General features: G+C 37.9%; 1 protein-coding gene and 1 long non-coding RNA gene across 19 annotated transcripts in view; one reads left to right on the top strand and one right to left on the bottom strand.

Annotated features, from left to right (window-relative positions):
- The window catches only part of LOC103548414 (uncharacterized), an 84,117-nt gene extending 70,973 nt beyond the window's left edge, over positions 1-13,144 (top strand). Inside the window, exon 4 of one of the 3 annotated variants that reach the window (XR_544246.2) lies at positions 11,946-13,144. This is a non-coding gene — a long non-coding RNA (uncharacterized lncRNA). The remainder of the gene's footprint in view (positions 1-11,945) is intronic. The other 2 variants (XR_011528210.1, XR_011528209.1) reach the window with 2 other exon arrangements.
- Positions 1-13,244, bottom strand: part of MBNL2 (muscleblind like splicing regulator 2) — a 153,700-nt gene that overhangs the window by 10,970 nt on the left and 129,486 nt on the right. The gene's annotated exons all lie outside the window — the stretch shown is intronic.

The raw sequence follows: 13,244 nt of genomic DNA, 5'->3' as shown, positions 1-13,244 counted from the left end.
ACCATCAAGTCCGTCACTGTCTCTGTAGGAAAATTATTTGAATTCCAAACCAAGTAACAAAGGGAATTTTGAACAAACAAACATTTTTAAAATTAGAGACTGTCCACACAGTAAAGAAGGCTAAATTCCTCTACTATATGAAGAAACAATAATATAATAATATTTGGGGCACATTATTTAAGAAGATATTCCAAAACATTATAGAAAGGATCATAAAATATTTTTTCTGAAAATATTACATTTAGAATATTCACAGTGAGATGTGTAGCAAGTGAGGCTATGTGAGATTAAATAGGCTGCCCACATCTGAGGCAATTTCATTGAAGGTGACCTCTGAAGATGAAGGTAGAATCTAAGAAAACTTTTTTCATACCTTTAAAAAACAGTTTATGCAACAGCTAAAAAAGAAATTTTAAAAGCTTTTTTCAATATAGAGTTTTGCTCCCAGTAATAAATTGAAGATTCAGGCCAAGAAAAACCACAGAAACAAGATCTTGTTGGATTCAACATAAAGCCCCCAATTCTGCTCAGTGCCCTCCTTTTGTATCCACTACCATTATGTTGGACTTAGAATCCTGGGCACATTTTGGCTGTAGTATTCATTTTAACAGTGGAGCAGAATGTATAATTCAGTCTGCTGAGAATTGGCTTTTAAGACACTAAAGGCAGAAAAGTAACCAAATGCTAAGACTCAGTAAAAGGAATGGTAAGATGAATGTTATGCACAGGACATGAAGTATGTCTTTGGGTACTGGAATCATCTCGCACATTTCTTGAGTTGGTAAGATATACTGCTATCTAACAAAATTTCCAGAAAAATTTGTTTTGTTTAGTTTTTTTCCTTTTTAGTTCTTTGCCTGTGTGTTTGTGTATGTGTGTCAGGGAGAGAAAGAGAGAGAGAGAGAGAGATTAATAAAACCATTCAATTGTGTGCAAAATCATGGTGCAAAGGAAAAGTTAAAAAGTCCTGGAGTGGAATTTCAGGAGGCTTGTCTGTGCCACCACCAGCTTTGTGACCCTTCTGAGCCTTGCTTTCTCACTCTGCTTGTACCACATTGACACCTCTGCAGTGTGGTGAGTATTTAAACCAGGTTACCATCTGTCCTCCCCAATAACGCCCCAGGAAGTGCCAAAACATCATGGTATAATAGATGGCAAAATGGAAACCCAAGGAAGAAACTACATAAGGGAAGAAAGCTCCTATGTTCCCTTTTATTTCTTTATTACTAACTGCTCCCTCAAAGCTCGGTGGTTAGGCCCATTCTTTCAGCATCTCTGCTTTTCAAGATGATCCTTATTATATGATAATTACTTTGACTGTAAGTATTTGCATGTTGGTTTATTGCCTGTCCGCCTTACTATGTAAGGCCCATGAGAACAGGGACTATTTTGTTCAATACTGTATTCCCACAATTCTGAATTTTACATGACACATAGTGGGCTCTTAAGAAACATTTGTTGAGAAAAAGTGTGAAGATGCATTGCCACCGAGTAAATAGTGGGCTTTTGTTAAGGCCTGGCATCTCAGGGTAGACCCAGCTTCTAACAGAAATGGTTCACTGAGGAAAAATTTGCATTTGCACTCAGTTCCCTGCTTTCTGAAAACAGAACTCTTAAAGGGAAAAATGGCAACAATAAGGAATTTTTAATGTGAAAAGAATAATTTTATACTATGAGATTTAATCAAACAAAAACCTAGTTACAATTAGGATCTTTCTTTCCAATCCTTAATCCCTTCTTCTTTGGAGAAATGTCTATTCATATTCTTTGCCCAATTTAAAAAATTCTGGTAAATAGGCATAGCATAAGATTTGCCATTTTAACCATTTTTAAGTGTGCAGCTCAGTAGCATTAAGTACAGTCACATCATTGTGTAACCGTCCTCACTGTCCATTTCCAGAACTTTTCCTCATTCCAAACTGAAACTCTGTACCCATCAAACACTAACTCCCTATTCCCCTTTCTTGCCAATACTTAACCTCTTCCTTCTTTCCCTCTCTCCCACTCTTCTTTTTATCCTTCCAATTTTTGTCTTCAAAATGGGGTCCCTGGCTCTTTCTTTTTGCGTGCCTGAATTGTCATTAAATTTCCTGGCTCCCTTTCTGATTTAGCTCTGTGGTTTTACTTAGAACTAAATTAATTTTATAGTCGCTCCTTTCACAGCTGCCTCCTCCAGGCTGCCCAAAACATTCATTCTCAACTAGTGATGTTCAGTTAACCTGAGACTGATATGAAGGTAAGGTTCTGTGGAGACAGTGGAGAAAAACAGTATCTCTCTTTTAAAATTATTGTTGTTTAAAAAGTTAAAGAAATGAAAGTCCTGGATGAGAGGACTCCTCTTGGTAGACTCTTTTCAGCCAGAAGTTCCTTATCAGTTTATCACCCTGGAAGGGTAAAATGGCGTGCTCGTCCATCTGTTTTCCAGCTCTTGTTTACTGGATTGAAATTTGAATTTCTGTGTTGGTCTCATCAACCAGCAATATTTTCAGGCCATTTCTGATACTGAACTTGGACTTTAAAAAGGTTTGCTTCCACTAGAACTTTTTAAATAGTTAAAACTTTTTAAACCAATAGTTAGCCTCAGTAGTTAGAAGTTTTTAAGGGAACCACATAAAGAATTTCATCCCAATCCTACATTGACCACAAGCTCCAATCTAATTCAAATATGGTGGAGAGACAAAAGCACAGGATTTGGAGGCAGGTGAACATGAGTTCTAAACTGTTTAGCCACTTCCTACGTGCTTGAATCTGAAGCAAATTATTCTTTAAGATTTTCTCTCCTCTGGAAAATGGATAAGACACTTCACAGGGTTCTGTTGAGTGTTAAATGAAATAATGTATATAAAGTGTCTGATATATAATAGTGATTTTTGATAAATGTTGGCTCCCTTTCCTTAGTATATTTAAGATTCATAATCCTAAGTAAAATTTGGTTTCAGCTTCTATTTAAACAGGCATTCAAATAATAATATTGTGCATTTAAACATTATATAAGCTCTATGGCACTCCATATATATTAGTAATAAATTTGATTTTGATGATATTAAGATGTTTTAAAATGTCAAATACACTTTTCCCCTTTATGTATATGAATATCCTGAACTGTCAGTGACAATTAAGTAAATATAGGCTGACTTTATTTTTTCATGAAAGTCTTGGCTGTCAATTCATATTAATCATTTTTCAAACTAAAACCTTTTATTGTAAAAGCATCACAGCCAGCAGCATATGATGATCAGTGTTCACTGTAGTAGAAAGTTAACATCCCATGATAATGGGCAGGACATCCCATTCTTTACAGTTAGACCCAGTTCTAACCCAGCTTCTAGGCGATATAGGTGTTTTACCACAGGTAAGTGATTCAACACCTTTTATTCTTAGTAGTCCTCATCTCTGTAGTGGGAATCAAACATTGTCCCTAACTCATAAGTTGTTGTGAGATTAGATAATGTATTTAATGAGTGCCTAGTGATAGTAAGCACGTAACGCCACTGTTACCACTTGGTAGTATTTCACCTATTCTAATTTCCGAGGCTAAGCCACAAAACGTGAATATTTTGACAAGGTATAGCATTTACTAATAATTCTTTGATCACTGTGCTTAGAGAAAACCACTATTTATGGACACTTCTGCACACCGAGTCTTGTCTAATAAACATCCATACTTCAATTTTCAAGCCTTCAGCTCTTCTCACATAGGTCCCACATACAAAGCAGAAAGAATGAGAAGACATATTATAAGCTTATGTTAAAAAAAAAAAAAAAAAAAGCAAGTCTTAAACACCTTTTCCAAGGCAAAGGGATAGAATGGGATTTTCTTCTCATTCTTTTACACACTCCTTAGATTTCCCTATTTAACTTCTGTCCTTGTTCAAGGCCCTCCTTAATGTTGCAGAGGTCAGGGAAGAGCAAAGAAAAGATGATGAACAATAGGAATTGATTCAAGCAATTCCTTTTCTCCTGAATCTTTATAACTAGGGTGGTTCTCTGGCTCTTTCAAATATTTCAGTATAACAATGACAAATATTGAAAGAATGACTAATGGAAGAGTTATGAAATTATTACTGGAAAAATATTTGGAGAAAAAGAAGGAATTAAGTTTAACATCCTTGGGTATCTTTTTGATTCCTCAAAAACCTTTCTAAATTCTAAGGAAGATTGTTCAAAAATTACATAGCTAGCATATTTATTCTGGCTCGTGGTTTGACAGTGGGAAAGAAGACTGAGCATGGTGTTATGAGATTAGTTTCTAATCCCTTATGTAACCTTGAGTAAGTCACTTAACCATTCTAAGTCCTTCTCATTGTAAAATGGAAGATTTGGAGCTTGGGGAAAGTTCTAAATCTGGTTTTGCTGCTTAAATAATGATCTTGGCCAAGTTTCTCAGCTTGTCGAAACTGCAGTTTCCTCATCTATGTATTGGGGATAAGAATAGTCCCTAACAGAGCCATTTTGGATTTTAATAAGATAACTCATATGAAAGGCTTAGAACAATGTCTGGCACTTGGTAAGTACTTAATAAAGGAGAGCTGCTTGAGTTATCTTTGAGCTGTCTGTGTGCTCTGTAGTACTCTGGGGCCCCTTCACTGATCATTTAAAGCACTTTCTTGGGAAGGCAGTGTGGTGAAAGGCAAAAGGCACTTCTCTAGGCAGGACACAGATAATTGGGTTCTGGTCCTGGTTCTCTTATTATTTATGTGACTTGAATAAGCCACCTTGCTGATCTGGGCTCTTATTCCAATTTAGAATGTAACTTGCATCATCATTTTCCTTTTTTAGGTTATTGTAGAGCTATGGCATGATTGTGGTAAATTTGCTCTTATGACTTATTGCCTTTCATCTCCTTGATGTAGTACATGTGGGTCTTGGGTCAGACCTGCAATGCCTGATGTAACCGTGACTATGGGAGAATGACTGACATTTTACAACCATCAACTTAATGATGCTGCTTCCAGAAATGCATTGTGGTGAATAGTGAAGGGTGTCTGTATTTGATTACAGGAAGCTCATTGACATAACCTCTGAGATCTCTGAAAACTCCAGAGCAAGAAGAGTGATGAGAATAGTAGAATTTGATCACTGAAAGTAAAACAGACAGACCAAAAGCTCTGGAATATTATACCTAATGCTGAGATGTGATGGATTTTAAGTGCTAGAATAACTGTAGGTTTTCCTAAACCAATGTCAGAAAATACCAGTCAACAAATTTTCTTTTATAGTACAAATAAAAGTGAAGATGTGTTGACTAGAACCATTGTTTTTATGTAAGTCGTTGAGAGAGATGTCTTACAGAGAAGGTTGATGTGGAAGTTGGCAAAATCCACAGGTACTACAGAAGCTGAAGAGCCCTGGGAAAGCAAAGAATCAAAACGCCTCCTTGAATTTTTCTGACTCTTAATTATTCATCCTCCCTCCATATTTTCTCTCTATCCCAATTTCATCACTTCATCAATGAATTAGCTTCCTCACCAGTTAACCTGCGCTCAGCCTATCCCAGCTCATATCCATCCACTCTCTTCAAGCACATTAATGTTTCCAAGTCTCTCATTTAGCATTTCACTGTCCTGCTCTCATCTTGCCTGTCAAGGTGCTCAGTAACCTAATCCCTCTTGGCCTATCAACTGAATTTTCTAGTACTGCCCAAATGCATCCTCCCTTTCACTCTCCTACTCACTGCAGCCTAAAAGCAAGTCGTTAAGCCCATGTGAGCCAGTGTCTCCTCTCTTTAGATCTGACATAGTAATAGGTGCTCCATCTGCCTCTACCATGGAATAAAGTCCAAGACTGATTCTGAAGCTCCTGTCTGAACCATACAGGCTACTGGGGAAGAATGTGGGATAACGGGGAAGCATTGACTTCAAGGTCAGATAGCCTTGAGGTCAAATGGGGGCTCTACTACTGATTAGAGCTGTGGCCAAATCTGAGTCTCGATCTCCTCACATGTAAAAGAGGGAGAATAGGAACGATTGATAGGGTTAAATGTGAGAACACACATAAAGCATAATGCTGGTACATTTTTTAAGTGTCAGTTTCCTTTTCCTCTTACCCCACCCCCATCTCCACCCCTTAAGTTTCACACTTAAGGAACAAGCTCGTCTGTTCATTATCTAAGTCCTACACACCCCTCAAGACCTACCTCCCCAGCTCCTTTAGGGATAAGACCCTGCCATGGAGCTTACTTCCCATGCAGTAATGTTTGAGTATTTGACTATTTCATATTGTGACATTGTCTCATTGCTTCATGTCTCTCTGACTAGGCAGGAAACTCCTAGGTATCTTTAGCACCTCTCCACACTGGTGGCCCCTAGAATGATTGGCAGACTCAGACAGGTCTGACCTTGGAAGCCATTGCTTCCAGTGATGTGCCCCAGAGGGAATGCTAGAACCGGCTAAGAGACCAGACCTAATGCCAATTGTCTTTGACATGTAGTGGCGTCATATCCAGTAAGCGGAGGAACAGTCAGGTTAGTTGGCTGTTCCTCCTTCCTATCAGGAAGCAGTGAGGATCTCTCCTCTCCGTCCACCCACACAGAAAGGCTGGCAGCTTCCCCAAACACGCAGGTAAAAATGAGAGAAGGCAGGCAGCAGTGGCAGAACTTGGGGAGATAAATGCCTATGAATCAAAATTTTACTCTGTTCCTAGCAACTTTTATCAAGAATGAGACCCCATTCATCTCTCAACCTTGACAAGGGGTCCGAATTCCTGCATTGCAGCTAGTTCTCTTTCCTTACAAATTTAGAGCTAGAAATAAACACACATATAGGATGAACTGTATATTCATTCTGCTCAAAAGAGAAAACCTAAAATTAGAAAAACTGAGCGTGATTTTATTACCATCAACAAAAGCCAAAATACTACTGGGAATATGACTTTTCAATCTGAAAAGATTCTCCCCAAATTTCATCAAAATGCAAAAGATGGGATTTGAGGTATAAGAAGTAGGACAATCCACCAGGCAGTAAAGTTCCACATAAGGACCCTTGACATTTTCCCTTTAGCTGCACGAAATTGGAACTGATATTATGTCTTTAGGTGCGATATACAAAAGAATTCTATCCAAGTTTCTCACCATGAGGTGTAACTTATTCATGAAAAATGAAAATGTACTAGATTACAACACTTACATAACTTAGCCTTTCCTTAGAGAATCTGCAAATACATTTATTAATTAAACCTCGTGGTAGTCCTGCAAAGCAGATGCTTCTGAGGCAGGAAAAGAAAAGGTCTATTGTTTTATTTTCTGATTTCTTGTAGACAAAAAATAGCCTGCCTCTAAATGGCTCTCGTAGATCCACGTCCACCTAAGACAGACAGAGTTCCCCTTCCCTCTCCTCCCCTTCACCATTTAACAAATTTTGACTACACTATCAAGTCTGGATTCCATTGCCCTAGCCATGATGCACCATGGAATTTAGACTCAAATTGCCAGGCAGCTTTAACTGACAGCATTAACAGAAGCAAACACCACAATTTTTATAGGCTTGTTTTTTCACTTGAGAGGGACAGCAGGCTCCAATCAATCTCTCTCTCCATACACACACACACACACACACATACACACACACTCACTCCCGCCTACCTCTCTCCACAAAATATTTGATGTGGCAATTCTGCTTCATTTGAAGCAACCAGCTCCAGTACTGAAATGGAACCCCCCTCTATAGTTAGAATATTAGCAAAAAGTTGGAAGTGGGTAAACAACTTTAGAAGTATGATGCTGAGACAGACGTCTCAGGCTGAGTGCTATGACAAGGGCTGGATTCTGACAGTTGCTATCGTGGCCTTTTTGGAGCACAACACACTTGGGGCCCAGCTGCTTTCTGTAATCTGTTACCAGGAACCAGCAAGCTGCGAGAAAGGAGTGTTTCACAGTTTGATCATCCGCACACGGAGGCTGGCCACTTTACTCTATATTCAGGAGAGGTATCTGACAGGAGTCTGCTCCTCCCACACTGGGGCTTTACAGAACCAAGATTTTTCTCGTGAAGAAACACAGGCTCCAAATGGGTCAAGTGGTGAATACTGGGGGAGGTTTAATGCCTCCTACATTTGTCTGAATATAGTCCTGCCAGATGGCTTTGAATAATAGATGCTTTATAAAACTCTTTGAGATGAGAGATAAGTAAAACATGACCTTACCTTTCTAGATTTCTTGTTTAATATAGGATAACTTACATATCCAAGAATCTACATACAAATAGCTTTGAGGTTTATATATGAGAAATAATTAAAATCTGATGCTTTTAAGCTTTTCTCTTCCCTCTCTAGTAATTCGTATCAGGCCAGATAAAGCATAATATATGAATCTGGTTGCATGTAATTATTTTATTTTTCTGATGAGATATTGTTGAAATTGATTATCACATATCGTAAACATATCAGGCATGTCTGGAAAATTGGATTTCTGATTTATCAAATATTTCAATAAATAGACAGTTATGTGTGTATGGTATATTATTAACTAATTTTCAATAAGCTCTTCCTAAGGCCAACTTTCTGTTGAATGGATTTAATCTTTGGAGGAGGGTTCAGAAGATGTGACAAGACCTTGAGCTCATACTTTTAAACATAAATCATGACTTTGTTGGAGATGTGATTAGAGTTGGTTCACATATTGGCAGACATATAATTTGATTTCATCAGCTTTTTGGACACTGCTTGGGGTGCTCTATAAAAAGATTCCTAATATCCAATGTGTGAGAATTTTTCTTCCTGGTATGGATTTATGATCCAGAATGAATTACATGAATAATTGTCTTCACTGTCCACAGAGCTCTATCTGTGGAAACACAGACCATGTGTTTTCACTGCAAATCTGAAGGGACTCTTTCTTTCGAGCAAAGCCCTGGGAGGTCTTTGAGCTTTGGTGGCTCTGACGTCTCATTTAGGTAGGAGGTGGGAAGCAGCATGTTAGGGGTAAGCTCACTGGAGGCATCTGCCCAGTGAGTCTACCCAGCTGCTGTCCTTGAAGGGACTGAGTTCAGGTCCTACAGAGGCAGCTTCCTGTGGTTCACCTTTCATGTCAGCTCAAATCTCTTTTTCTTCCATGTGACATTTATTTGGACAGGTTTTGCCATAGTATTAAATAGTTTTTATGTTTCTCTTTGGCTTAAGGTAACTCTCCCTATGTAATGGGCAAAGGCAAGACAAAGCAGGCCACTTGCCAGCTGCCACTGTCCCAGTTTAGGCTCTTGTTAAAACCTCTCAATGGTCTCCACAGACTCTCCTGCCTTGAATCCATCTGCTCACTCTTCCTAGAGTTCTGTTTTGTCACTGTCCTGCTTGAAAACCCTTCCGTGGCCAAATGAAGGCTGAATCCTTTAACTTGGCATTTAACATCTTGCACAATCAGAATCAAACCTACATGGTAGCCACTCTTGCAAACTGAAGCTCTGACCAATCTGATTGTTGCTTCTTCTCCGCTAAACTTAACACTTCCCACCTCTGCACACTTGTGCCATGATTCCTTCTATCTCATGCTGATACTAAGTTCTTGTAGAATTCAGAGGATAGAAGGAGTACTTCTAGCTCCGGGGGTTCAGGGAAAGACTCAGAGTATAAATTGTATTTTAATTGGGCCTTCAAGGATGTTATTAGGAAAGTTGAATAATCTCTGTATATAAATGAAGATACTAGACTTAAAATATATTTACTTGGAAATTTTTTTCTCCCCTTTTGAAATAAAGTGTAGTTTTGAAATAAAAAATAATAAAGCAATGACAGCTTTATAGAATACTATAATAATTCAAGTTATAGGAATTTCAATCTACACTCTTATTTTATTAAATAAAAATTTTTATAATATGAAAAAAACTAGGTAATCCATGTACTAAGCTGTTTACCTCTACCTCTTTTTTTTTTTTTTTTGAGGAAGATTAGCCCTGAGCTAAATACTGCCAATCCTCCTCTTTTTGCTGAGGAAGACTGGCCCTGAGCTAACATCGGTGCCCATCTTCCTCTATTTTATACGTGGGACACCTACCACAGGATGGCTTTTGCCAAGCGGTGCCATGTCCGCACCCAGGATCTGAACCGGCAAACCCCAGGCTGCCGAGAAGCAGAACGTGCAAACGGAACTGCTGCACCACCAGGCCGGCCCCTACCTCTACCTCTTTTAATGTATACTTTGAGATTAAATTTGTTTCAATATAGGCATCTATAGATTTATACACTCTGACCATCTGTTAGTAGGCTGAAATTGACTTATTTATATGGTATTCTCATTTTCATTTCTGGGTTTTCTTCTTCCAAGCTATTTGTGAGATGATTGGCAGAGGCTAGGAGTAAAGTCTAGGGCAGTGATTCACATACAAGAAGCCCATGAACCTACTTTACTAGGACCAATGACTAATTCTTTTTTACTTCTCATCTACTTATCTTACTCGTAGAGAAATTATTCATAATTTTCAGTCTTCCCACTGGCTATAACATTACATGGAATATTAATATATGGTTATATATTATGATTAATGTATATCAACTATATGGTTTCTAAACATGACCTGCTATTACATAACTAGCTCGAAGCTGTGCTCAAATTCAGTTCATCTCCCCAGCTTAGGATTCACCTTTGTTTGAGCCACATTAGCAAGACTCTTTCATTTCAGAGTTTGTTGCTGTAGGGTCTCACTCAAAAGATAGTTTCATTTGTGGAAGAAGTGCTTTCTGTGTATTATAATTATAAAGAGAGGCAGTGCATCGTGGTGGTTAAGACCAAGGCCTCTGGAGTCAACTGCCTAGGTTAATTCCAGCAAGACCATTTATTAGCTGTATGACTTTGGCTAAGGTAGTTAGCCTCTGTTTCAGTTTTACTATCTACAAAATACGGATAACGGTAATTGTACTTACCTCATAAGACTGTTGTAAGGATTAAGTGAGTATATTTGTACATCTGCATCCTCTCTCATATAATATAAAATATGTAATAAAATAAGTAATATATTATATGAAAGAGAAACCACTTAGGATAGCATATTGTACATAATAAGTGGTTTGTAAATAATAATAATATTATTAGGTATAATTTGTATTTTAAGGCCCAGAGACCTTAACTGAAACAGGAAATAGCTGTTAGTAAACTTGCTTATTGTATTTTTATTTATATATCTACTCCTAGAGCTAAATAACTGAAATATATTTTCCAAATGTATATGGATTTTGTATTTATTTAGTTTCAAATTATATGTCTAATTTCGTTAAAACTTTCATTGCTGGCATCTTGATTAAGCTCTGAGGACAGCATTTAGAGATTTGTTACTTGTTCTTCTTGGCTTACCATGGGGTAACAGGCAAAGGAACTCTGGACCAGAGGAGCTGTCATGGGATGTTTTGGTCTATCGTCTTTCTTCTATGAATGATTTGTATCTAATTACAAATACCTATGAGATTTGAACTATTTGAACTGACAGTCTGAATTAACCAAATGAACTGAAAAATTGTCAAAACCTCATCACATTTTGTGTTAAAGACAGATGGCATAATGAAGGAGAAGAAGTGAGGATGCTTATCATTCACTGAACTCTGGACTCACCAGCACGACTTTCTATTCTCTTTGTGTTTACCTATATAATCTCATACTTTGGGCCTAGCATAACAGCTATGGAACCATAGGTTCATCGAATCTTAGAGCTGGAAGGGACTTCAGAGGCCATATAGTTCTACTCTTCCTTTCATAAATGAGGAAACCGAGATTCATTATGTTTAAATGGCAGATCATTCACATGGATATGCTTTGAATTTAAAGGGTGAAATCTCAGTAGGATGGTAACTTGTCATCAAAGTCACCAACAATCTCTGAATTCTGAATTCTTGGGCACTAAAAGAATTTCCAAGTTCTTTTGTAGCTGCTTTGCTCTTTGAAACTTGTTGAAAATACATGAAGAATATTATGCGGAAGTTTATGTTTACAATTACTTCTTTTTCTGTGGTTTTGTTGCGCAAGCAGGCCTTCATCAAGAGCCGCTAAGGTATTTCTCTTCTCCGTCACTGACGTGCGATACCGCAACTATTACACCCAACAAACTGCAAAACGCAGAATCTAGGATTCTTGAAGCTACTGTCAGGTACTCCTCTAATTGTATGTCTTTGGATTTAATTGAAGTTAAACTCGTTACTGCCTTTACCAACCACACTCGGCTGTAAAGTGATATATTTTAGCTTCAGAATATTCCATGCTTTCTACCCCACCTCCCTACACTCATAAATAAACCTACACGTAAGCATGCAATCTCTCAAAGTTTTTTCTACCAAACGGAGCCAAAAAATCCCTAGGCTGGAAAAATATATATTATGTATGATCAAGTATTTATCACAAATAAAGGAATTTATCCTAAAACTCTAAAATATTTCTTTATCTTGGTTTCTTTTCTTAGGAAAGATTTCTGTGTTAGAAGTTTAACTTGACATAACATATAGTTAAAATTCAATTGTAATGAATACTACTATATTATACTTCAAACTTGTTTTCTTATAAAAGGGCTTTGTAACAAAAATTGTGTCAAAAATCACATAAACATGGTTCAAGGAGGCAGGACTTAGGCATAAAAGAAACAGACATACCAATTCCCTATTAAGAATGAACAAGTGAAAGAGATGCCTTGAGCCTAATAAGGGCAGGATGCAAACCGTCTCTCTCCCTTCTCCCTCCCATCATTTAAAAAAATCTTCCCAGCAAAGAAACTTATCATTTGCTGTTTGGAGCTGAGCTGGCTTTCCTTGGAGGATAAGTTGGCATTTCTGAGGTGAGTGAAAAGCTGAAGAATTATCAATATTTATAACTGCCTCTGAGTGCCCACTTGGCGTCCCCTCCCTCCCTCTTCATTCTTTCCTGCTTTTTCACAATTTGGAGGGCACAATAGGAACTGTCATGGGATTTTACTTTTATTCCTTCATTCAAGTGCTCTCACGTCTATCTTTTCAGTGATGAAACCTATGGCACTAGAATCACTTACTGATCTGAACATGGAAAGACGTATGAATCAGCCCTTCCCACCTGCACAATTCAGGCTGGAATCTGCCACTTATGCCCTTACACAGTTTCCCCCCATTTCTCCCATCAGCTTGGACCTGCCTGCCGGCCTACTCCTATAGCTCTTTTCATCTTTTATCAGTACAGTTGATTTCATTAAAAAAAAAAAAAAAAAACTAAGTTAAAAACAAAACAAAAATTGCTCTTCTATGAAGGGAGGGCATGCACAATCAAATGTTTTTCTAGGTGAGGTGAGAGTTTATGCTCATACTTGTC

This window comes from Equus przewalskii, chromosome 16, assembly GCF_037783145.1.
Source record: "Equus przewalskii isolate Varuska chromosome 16, EquPr2, whole genome shotgun sequence".
NCBI classification, from domain to species: Eukaryota; Metazoa; Chordata; class Mammalia; order Perissodactyla; family Equidae; genus Equus; species Equus przewalskii.
Note: the sequence above shows the minus strand (reverse complement) of the source record. Positions and strands in the feature narration are given on the sequence as shown.